A 9,798-nucleotide genomic window follows, 5' to 3' on the forward strand; every position below is an offset into this window, starting at 1 on the left:
ATGATTCTATGACATCTTGCGTAGGACAAGCCATTGGGTATCTTGGGCTCATGCCAAAGCACCTTGGAGATAAGGAAGGAGATTTTGAACTTGTCTCAACAGACAGAAGAAAAATCTGATTTTCAGAGGCTTCTAGATGAAAAATATTACAGAAATTTTTCTATTAAATAGAAAACATGTAAATGGCTCAAACACAAAAGGATGTTTAAATAAGGATCATTTTTTTTTTTATGAGAAACATTAAAATTAAACAATATAGTACTTGGTCTATGCCCTTCTCAAATCAGCGTTTGTCAGCCATAAGGAAAACACAAATTTACTCCATTATGTCCCAATTAATCTGATCATTTAAATGGGCTAAAATATTTGCTATCACGGCTTTTTTTACAGAAATCATATCTTCATATAGCTGTATCGACTTGTTTTTAATGTACAAATTTATTTGAGTCATACGTAATTTCATTTTCATTCTGGCTTCAGGAAATAAGCGTAAATTATTCTAACTTCAACTCAAAAAATAATGACCCTTTCAAACTGATATTGCTCCAGTCCTCCTGCAGATTTGCCACCATCATGTTAAAAAGACCATATCAATGGTCTGAAGGCTTCACAAAGCTGTAAGGAAAAGTAGTTTTAACCTTAGCTTGCCGATAATGTTTTTGGCTTAGGAGAAAGTTTATGTAAACCAGTGCTTTGAAATTTAAGCCTACAGGGGTTAAAAACAAGACTGTTGTTTCTCATGGAGGGGATTTAATATTTGGATTAACCACTTGATTAGAAAGGTTATGACCTTTGTTTATGGAATAGCTTCTGTATTTTTAGCCCAATAGGAATGAAAGCTTTGATGTACAGAGTGCTGATAGTGAAGTATGTATTTTCGCTGGGGAAATGTTATGTGTCAGCTGAGGAAAAGGAATGAAGTCTAATGAGGATCCCAATGTGCTTTTTGACTAACCATGTGTGCATGGAGGGGAAACAACCAAAGCAACAAACTTACCAAAAACTTGCTATATGAAGATATAAAACCTGTTAGAATATTGCTGTATTTCTTTTGGAAAACCTCTTTTTGGAAGACCACGTGCAAACTTCTTAAACTTAGTAATAAACTCTGAAGATTCAAGGATAGAAGTTTCAGAAGCAAAAATATCCTGGATTCTGAACTGGGATCTCAATAGAAAAGATAATTAAACAAAAACTAACAAAGCAACTAATGAAAGTTCAGGCTCCACTTCACAATTTCAGCTTACTCTATAACCACTTTTTTGCCCCCTTTCCAACTCCCTCACTTCTTCCGCATCAAGTATGCTTTACAGTTATTCATGAGATAGCTGCCACTAGAGGTCAGATGTTTATCATTCTCTTTGGTGTCATTAATAACCATTAGTGCTGTACAGTTTGAAAGTAATATCACTGCAAACTGCCTAAAATTATTCTCTTTCTTATTTATTTATATGTAGATATAAATGCAAATTAGAAATCAGAGCAAAGATGAATTGTGAATTTACACCGAGCTCGTGTGTTCTTTAGAAATCAGAACACTTAAAATTTAGTTAGAATTTCATGTAAGAAATTTGTAGGTTTTAGTGTGCTATGTACAAAGATAAAACTTCCCAACACGCAAAGAAACGTTCATTGATTTGAGTTATTGCTGTACCAAAAAAAATAGGGAAGCTATAGTTTGCACATTAGTAATGGTGATGAAAATAATTGTTAGATGCGGGATTTGTACTTTTTGAATCCATGTACAGCAGTTTTTTTACAGTAATTTGTACCAGCCCAAAGTAGATGAATATGCTTCTCATTTGGTGACGGATACTCCTGTCCCTTGCATTTAGACTGGGTTCTGGTAGGTGAACAATGAGACGATGTGGGCCTAGCAACGTAAACCCCACAGTCTGACTTAAACCAAAATTGCCAGGGGGATATTAGATTCAGAGAAATCAAGTCCTCACAAATGACATAAAAATTGGCAACTGAAGAGTCAAAAGCAGCACGGATTAGTGTTTGCCTAGTGACGTGGTCTCTTACCACTGCAAAAGCGAGTAGCCAGCTGGGAAGGCAGCATGAGCATAGGAACAAATCAGCTACTTTGCCCCAAAATGAGGGGTGCTGGAGAAGTACCGTTCAGTATAGGGCTGAAAACAAAGGACACAGAGCTAAAGGAACTAGGGGAGAGGAGGTGACCAGCTGATGTTCCCATCACACAAAATGCATGAGAAATCAGGCTTGCTTTGTTTTCTGGCACACATACAATATGTGTATGTATAGAAATAGTTCTACTAAAGTAAGTCCTGAATTTTTCCAACTTGCTCCCAAGGCCTTTATTAAGTACACAATTGGTAATACTCCCTTGTATAAAAATACAAAGAATGTAAAAAGTTTATTGTGTTTGGTCTTTCCCAATGAATGCAGTAAATATTCATACAGACTAACACGAATAGAACAGTCATTCCAGGTCCAAATATATAATCTTTTCACAGATCATGAACACATGTATATTTTTGTACAGGATCATAACATAATGATTTGCTGAACATATCAATTGCTCAGAAGTGCCTAAGAAAAATCAAGAACTTAATTTGTTAAAATAAGATGTCATTTAAACCAATTAGCTAAAACAGCACAAGGCGGTGACATCACTGCAATTGTATCTAGCTCTGCAGAACTCCACCTACGCTATTGCACTCCCAACACCAGGTCTCCATAGGAATACTCATTAAAAGATCTTACGGTGATGCCACCTATAGGCCAATGGCATGCGATAGCCGGTGCGACAGGTATTTAGTAAGCATCCTTACAGCCACTTGGAAACACATGCAGACCACATCCAACTGATGACTGGTGTTTCTTAAAGGACCGGAACAGCTCAGCAAAAGGAAAGAAACTCCTCACTTAACCTTCTCTTTCTTGAAACTATTTTCATGACGTGCCCCTGTTCCACAGATCTAAGCAAGAGTAGGTTGTTTTGCTTTCTATAGAAGAGAGAAAAAATCGTCTTTGCTATCCTTCCTTTGTTAAATAAAACTGTTGGATTCAATACTTTGTCAGAAACCACTCAGTAGTAAAAAAAGAGCGCTAGGCTATCTGGATGCAGCCCTTTGGGTGGGTGCTAATCAGCCCCACGCATTGCTGCCATTCCAGCACTTTAAACTTCTGGTTTTGCTAGCTTTTCACTGGAGACACTTTTCCCCAGGAAAATCTGGAGAGAATCCAGCTTTAAAATATATTCCGCCTGACATGCAGAATACCTAGTGTAAACTGCACAGAGACGATCTTCAGAGCTTACTCTTTCCTTCACTGCCTCTTTCAGAATGCAGTAAATTCTCTTACAAAGATCTCTGTGACAGGAACAGCAATCATTATATATGTCCCAGAGCACAGCCTTTTATTCGTTGTCATCACTATGTTCTAAAAATATTTTCCAAGTGTGTTTGAAATACATAATTGGAATTTGTGATGCACTCTGTACCTCCATGCAAAATTGCAGGGGACCTTCGGTGCAACGTTTTAGAATCCTGCCAGGTTGAGGGATGATCGCTGAAAAACTCAAAGCGTGCCGATTCTGAATTTCGGAGAGATTCAACTTTATTATCAATTAGATAAATACAATAATTGATTAAACACCTGGCAGCCAACTTTTAAAGGGCCTTACTCTCTTTTCAAGGCAGTTTCCCTCTTCTCTTTCCTAGACTTTCTCCTAATTTGTGTTCATTTTGATCAACAGAGAACCAAGCTCCAGAACAACAATATTGAAATTACTGTGGAAAATCATAGGCCAGAAATTAAAACAAACCTTTATAATTTTCAAGACCATAATTCCAAAAATTGCACTTTTCTTCTCAGAAATGCAGGCCACTTCAGAATCTGTTTGTAAACCCATTATACATATTTTTTTTAAAACCTTCATCACAGCACCTGACTAACCTCAGGGCTGCTCTAGAGCTCAGGGGAGCTCTGCGATACATCGTTCAGGTTACCAGTAGTTAAAAGGTAAACCTGCAATCGTGCTGTTAGCCGTCATGACACAAGGGAACATACAGAAGCAGAAGTCCATTTCCCTTGATGGCTCAAGTCTCTTCTAAGTTACCTGATTATATTTTAAAACTTGCTTTTCACTCGGTAGAACGATTCCTGGAACTTCACTGGTGTTTTACACTGAGGAAAAAAGCGTTGCAGGAGCATGGCTCCACAAAAGGATAAGGTCCACCGTGCTTATTTGATTCAATACTGCATCTATAAGAAAGCCTGGCTTTTCCTTTTGAACTTTACATGGAACTACACATTTAAAAGAAACAATACAGTGAATATTCAGAGAGCCTTGATATTCACCAAATCTCTGCCATCAGTGAGCTTTAGAGACAGCTGTAAAATCAACCATATTCACAGGTGAACTGTGAATTTTGTTAGAGATTTTAAGCCTTTTCCATTAAGAAAAAAAAAAGCCGCCTGGAGATGGTCATTTCCTGGAGTTACAATCCCAGAAAGGAACGTAAGAGTGATTTTTACATTGCAGAAACTGAATCAAGACATCACATTCACATGGCTCCAACTTCTAAACATGGGGAGACTATCCTAAATTTCTTTGTGTTGGGGCATGTCAGTCTCCCCTTTCTTCAAGAGACAGATATGCTCAATTTTTCTTCTAAGGGTTATGATTCAGGGAAGTGCACCGTAGGCTCATAATGTCTTTCAGGACCTGGCCCAATATGAAGAACTGCCGACAATATCAGAGATGGATTGTTGCTTTCTCTACTACAAAAGTCTCTTCGATGATTTCGGAAGAAAGATTAAAAATCACAAAGCTTTAAGTACCAGTCAAATGGTTTAGGAATAAGGAAGAACTGTGGTGCTACAAGTTTATCTGGGGTTTTGAGGGGTTGGGTTTTGGTGGTGGGGATTTCTGGTAGTAGAAGGAAGTCTTTTTGTCCTTGTTCCAAGGACAAATGGATATTCTTATAAGCACCAGAATGGAAAAAGGGAGCAAGCTGGTTTACGTCCAGGTTTTTTCTAGTCTCTCCACCTTGTTTTTAACAGGGCTTGATGCAAAGTAATCACCGGTACAAAAGTCCGCAGTTACTCAATGTCCGTTTACTTCATGCAAATATTTTTGTTATGATAGAATCATTATTTTAGACGATGGCATAATTGTCCTGTTACTATTTTAAACCAGCTGCTGGTAATATGAAACTATGCACAGAGTACTGTAGAATACTACTTTATGGTTTGCTAAAACTGGATTTAGGGTTTACTTTAGTGGTTTTGATGGCTAAGTTGCTCAGATTCTGCTGTCTGTGCCATAAAGCTTTGTCTGCTTCTGAGAACGTCCTCAGAAGAGGCACTACAATATTTTGATCCTATCAGAGAGTAATTTAAACAGAAAATGTTTCTTTTTTAGGTTTAAATAATTTCCAGGGGGTGTATTCTTTGTTATTTGTCAAGACAAGATTTTATTAGGAATAAAAAAAATCAGTTTAAGGGAAATCACCTATTTGTGTTCTTGTAATGCTGTAAGACAAATGCAAGGAGAAATATTTTTAAATGAGAGAAAACTGGTTCTATTAAATCTGAAAGTCATGGTGTGCTTTCCAGCGAATCTGAATATAATTTCGGTAGGTAGGCGCTCATCTTCATTTCGTGCAGATGGTGCTTCCAGAAAAGTCATGGAAATATGTTGAATGTTAAAAAGTCATTCTAAAAATCACCTGTTATATCAAACTGCCACTAATTTGTCATCAGGCCTGAAATCTCTACAATACATACTGTGCATTGTTTTCAATTTTTTTTTAAATAGTACATTTTCCTAGCTTCAGAAGCACCTTGGTATATCCTGAACTGTTATAGCAAGAAACACTTATCCTCATGGACAACTTTTCCATTTGTTTCTTAACAGTACCAACATCTTCTCTGTATCCAAGCAGGAGAGCAGTAAGGAAGAGAAAGTCACTTTTCTTTCTGTACTATGAACTTGGAAAAAAGCCGCCTCATTTATGGTGCCGGGACAAGGAAAATAGTGATAATACAGAGAAGATTATGAAAGAACTGCAGTTGTTACACCGCAGTTAAACCCAGTCCCTACGATAGATAAGCACGACAAATTCAACTGGAAAGAGGCATACCTAAAAGTTGTGAGTTTCAGAAAAGCAGTAGAAGATAAAGCCTAGTGAGTATCAGGTAAAGAGAAGCTATATATCCTAATTAATAGAGCATTCATAGCTCCTGTTTTGTGCCGCTGCTAGGTGCTGTGGAGAGTACGGCAATGTGCTTACAGCAGTGTGTTACAATACAGTTTCTTTCGGTGCGCTATAGATGTAATTTCCATTTGTCCTGCAGGGCTGAAAAAGATGTGCTTACAAACCCATCGGGGCTTCAGTGTGCACCGTCTCATGGGGGGTCTGAGGATGTGTTTTGCCTGAGGTTAACCCAAAAGTTGTTTGTTGGGTTTTTTCAATTATTCTATACATACAGTCCTTGTAAAACCTACAGTAGCTAAATTCACTTTGACTAATATTTAGAGGAATGGCTTGAACAACTCCCGAGTACGACCTGTCAGCGTTCTTGGAGAGCTCTGCTGTTTTCTGCAGGGCTGAATTCTTAAAAACAATTTTATGGTGATGACTACACACTGACAATACACTTCTGAGTGTGAGCAGTGCAAGGTTTCTGTGCATGCTGGCAAATAGGAAGACTAACTTTGTTAACACTAGATGATTGCACTTCGTAAAGCTAAGCCACTCCAGATAGTTTTTTTTTTTTTTTTCTGAAAAGAAATGCTTTTTTAATCCATTTAATGCTAGAAAGGTTAGTATAAAGCAGTGTGTTCTCTGCCTCTGCCTTCATCTCTCCATAAGTTCTGGCACAGTTTTTTGGAGGCATGTCGATAAAAGCTGAATATATACAAGAAATATACGCATCCATATATGTTACCCAAGACAGGGATTATAACTTTGTCCTTGTTATGCGGTCTGCATGAGAACTGACCTCCCATCAGCTGTCTTATAGGCTGTAGTTTTGCTCTGTTGACCACTGATACTTTCTGGTAGTGATACGGGAGGAAGACAAGAATGTAATTTTGCTGTTTGTTGGGGGTTTTCTAAATAACTTTCTGGTTTTGTCTCTCTTCTACACTGGTGAATCTGGCAAAGCAAAAGTAATCACAACACTTTCGTCTCACAGAACCCCCCAAAAAAGAGATAAAACCTGCTCACAGGGTATGGGATGGACAGGTTGCATGATACTAATAGAGACGAAAGGGCAGAAGTGTCGATAGCCGTCCTGCCTGCAGGCTCTGCTCAAAGTTCTTCACTGTCAACAAAGTACAATTTGACGGTCTCCGTTTCTTTCCTCCATGATGTCTCTGCATCTGGTATGTCTCAGCAGTCCATTATTTTCCTTTTTTTTATACCAGCTACCCGCTCCTAGGACTCAATCTGAATACCACCCATAAAAATCGATGAAGCATGCTAAGTCCAAAGCGGTGTTAACAAAACGTACGTGCCACGTCAAGCTTTCATCACGACCTTTATTGTGACCCTTGTGTTCCCCCGCTCTTCCTGGGTGTTATCTCCTGCTGTAGCATAAGCTTTTCCGGGAGGATCTATCCCTTTATTTGCTGTAAAGCATTCTGCTCTCCTGTGATGAATAAAAAATAACAACAGTGGGTTACAGTATGCACAGCATGAAGGACGTGGCTGCCAAGAGCAAAGGTTTGATCCTTGCATTCCACAAAAAGAACGGCTCAGTGTATTTAGCGCATTGCTCCAAGTGATTAATCCAGCGAATAAAGGTGGGGGTTTTTTCCCTAAGGCACATGAATATTTTTGAAAAGTAAGTTTTAATTCTGCTGGAGCAACAAAGCCTTAGAATTGAATTACCTAACTTTTACTAGCCCTATGATGACTTGTGATCAGGAATGGAAAAACAATATAAAAAAGTAGACTACTGTATCAAACATATTTGCTCAATAATCTTTTTGGTATCCAGGAGCTTATCAGAGACCTCGTATCAGGCTGCTCTGGGTACAGCCTGTTGTTTCTCGCTGGAACGGTATCCAGTTCAGCTATCCGAATTCAGAAAACTGCAAACAGATGTATATTGCAAGAAGCATTCAGTATAGATTTTTCATACGTTTGTATTATCAAACTTCTCTTTTAACGTAGGGAAGGTAGTCCCTTCAGTACGGAGTTACTCTACCTGGAGGTTATTTAGTGAACAGCCTTGCAGGACTCAGGCCCATTGGGCGCTATTTAACTTTTTTTACAGAAGAGAAAAGCAGGGCCACCATATTAGCAACCAAATCTAAAACTGATTTCAAAGTACATTCTCTGGTAGTACAATACACATCTTTGAAATTTATGGACATGAGTGGATATCTGAGAAAAACATGAAATCAACCATAATTTATCCAAAGAGAGCCTGACTTTCATGAACCACGGGGACAAATAAAATGTGAATACCTTCCAGAAGAAAACACTGTAGCTAGGCCTCAAAGGTAACTAAAATCTGACTAGATTAATTTAACATCTGTAGGTATATTTCTAAATCAAAGCATCATTAGTGTAATATATATACCAGCTGTAAAGTTTCTGTTTCTGGAGTGAAAAAAACAATGTAAGAGCTAGAAACAGAAAAAATAATGAAAAAGGGTTAGTTGTTTCAACTGGGCTCTTCTAGGAATTACAGAGTTTAAAAAAAAATCAGCGTTGTATTAATATTTTATTTTTAATCAGAGCTTAATTGGGTTTAGATTAAGTACATTTTGATTCCAATATTCCACTCTGATTTTCTTAAATGTATAGTTCCCCTTTATTTACTTAATAATGCATATTTTCCTGTATATAGTTCATGGGATTGGTAGTGGGATAATGACTGATTCGAGTCTTTGTCTTTTCTCTAAGAGCAAATGAAAGTTGTTAAACTGTCTTAAGATCTTCAGCTCTGTATAGGCAAAGAGCACTCTACAAAATTAAGTGAAATTATAAGATTTTGCCCCAAAGAACTGAATACTCAGGTAAACAGGAGCAAGAATTCTAGTGTAAATATGTTGATAGCATTCAATGAAGAGTTGACTAATTAAAAAAAAAAAAGTTTGCAAAAGAATTAGGGCTTTAAGGACTGATATAAAGATGACAGGAAAGGACAGTGGGTGCTTGTTAAGAGGGACATTGCCCCAGTCAAGGGGTTTGAAGATAGGGGGGAAGAAAAGAGGAATAAAACTAATATTGGTGCTATGGGAAACCAAATGACCCAATAGTGATTTCAACCACTCCTTGATCTACTTTTAAATATCCAAAGCGAGTGGCCTCTACCACCTTCTTCCAAGGTGTGGTTTAACAAACAACTGAACTGATGTAATACCTTACAGCTGCAAGGGGGAAGATCTCACTTCCTCCTGCCCTCTTCTGAGGTCCTCTCCTCGCCCTTGTGCCTGCTCTGGTGTTTGGTGGCTCCCAGCTGAGTCAACTCAATTCAACTCAACTCGACTCAACTCACTAACCTACAGAAAACTATCCAGTCTTTTTGGCAGGATAGCGAGTCAAATTTTGACTCGCTAAGGGGTTTGAAAAATACCAAAGCCCAAAGAAGGTAAATGGTGGAGCCCGTGCCTGAAGGAAAGGGTAGGAGGAGGGAATGGGATTTTCTGTTTTCAGCAATGCTGAGCGGCTACATGGACATTATCCCAAAAGACTACTCTGCTGCCAGAACACCATAAAATACAGTTCTGTAGCCTGCGACACCTCGGTCTGAGGATTTCTTCCTGACTCAGTTTCCAGTCCTAAAATTAGCCTATGGCATTACCCT

Source organism: Aptenodytes forsteri, unplaced genomic scaffold, assembly GCF_000699145.1.
Source record: "Aptenodytes forsteri isolate BGI_AS27 unplaced genomic scaffold, ASM69914v1 Scaffold486, whole genome shotgun sequence".
Taxonomy (NCBI): domain Eukaryota; kingdom Metazoa; phylum Chordata; class Aves; order Sphenisciformes; family Spheniscidae; genus Aptenodytes; species Aptenodytes forsteri.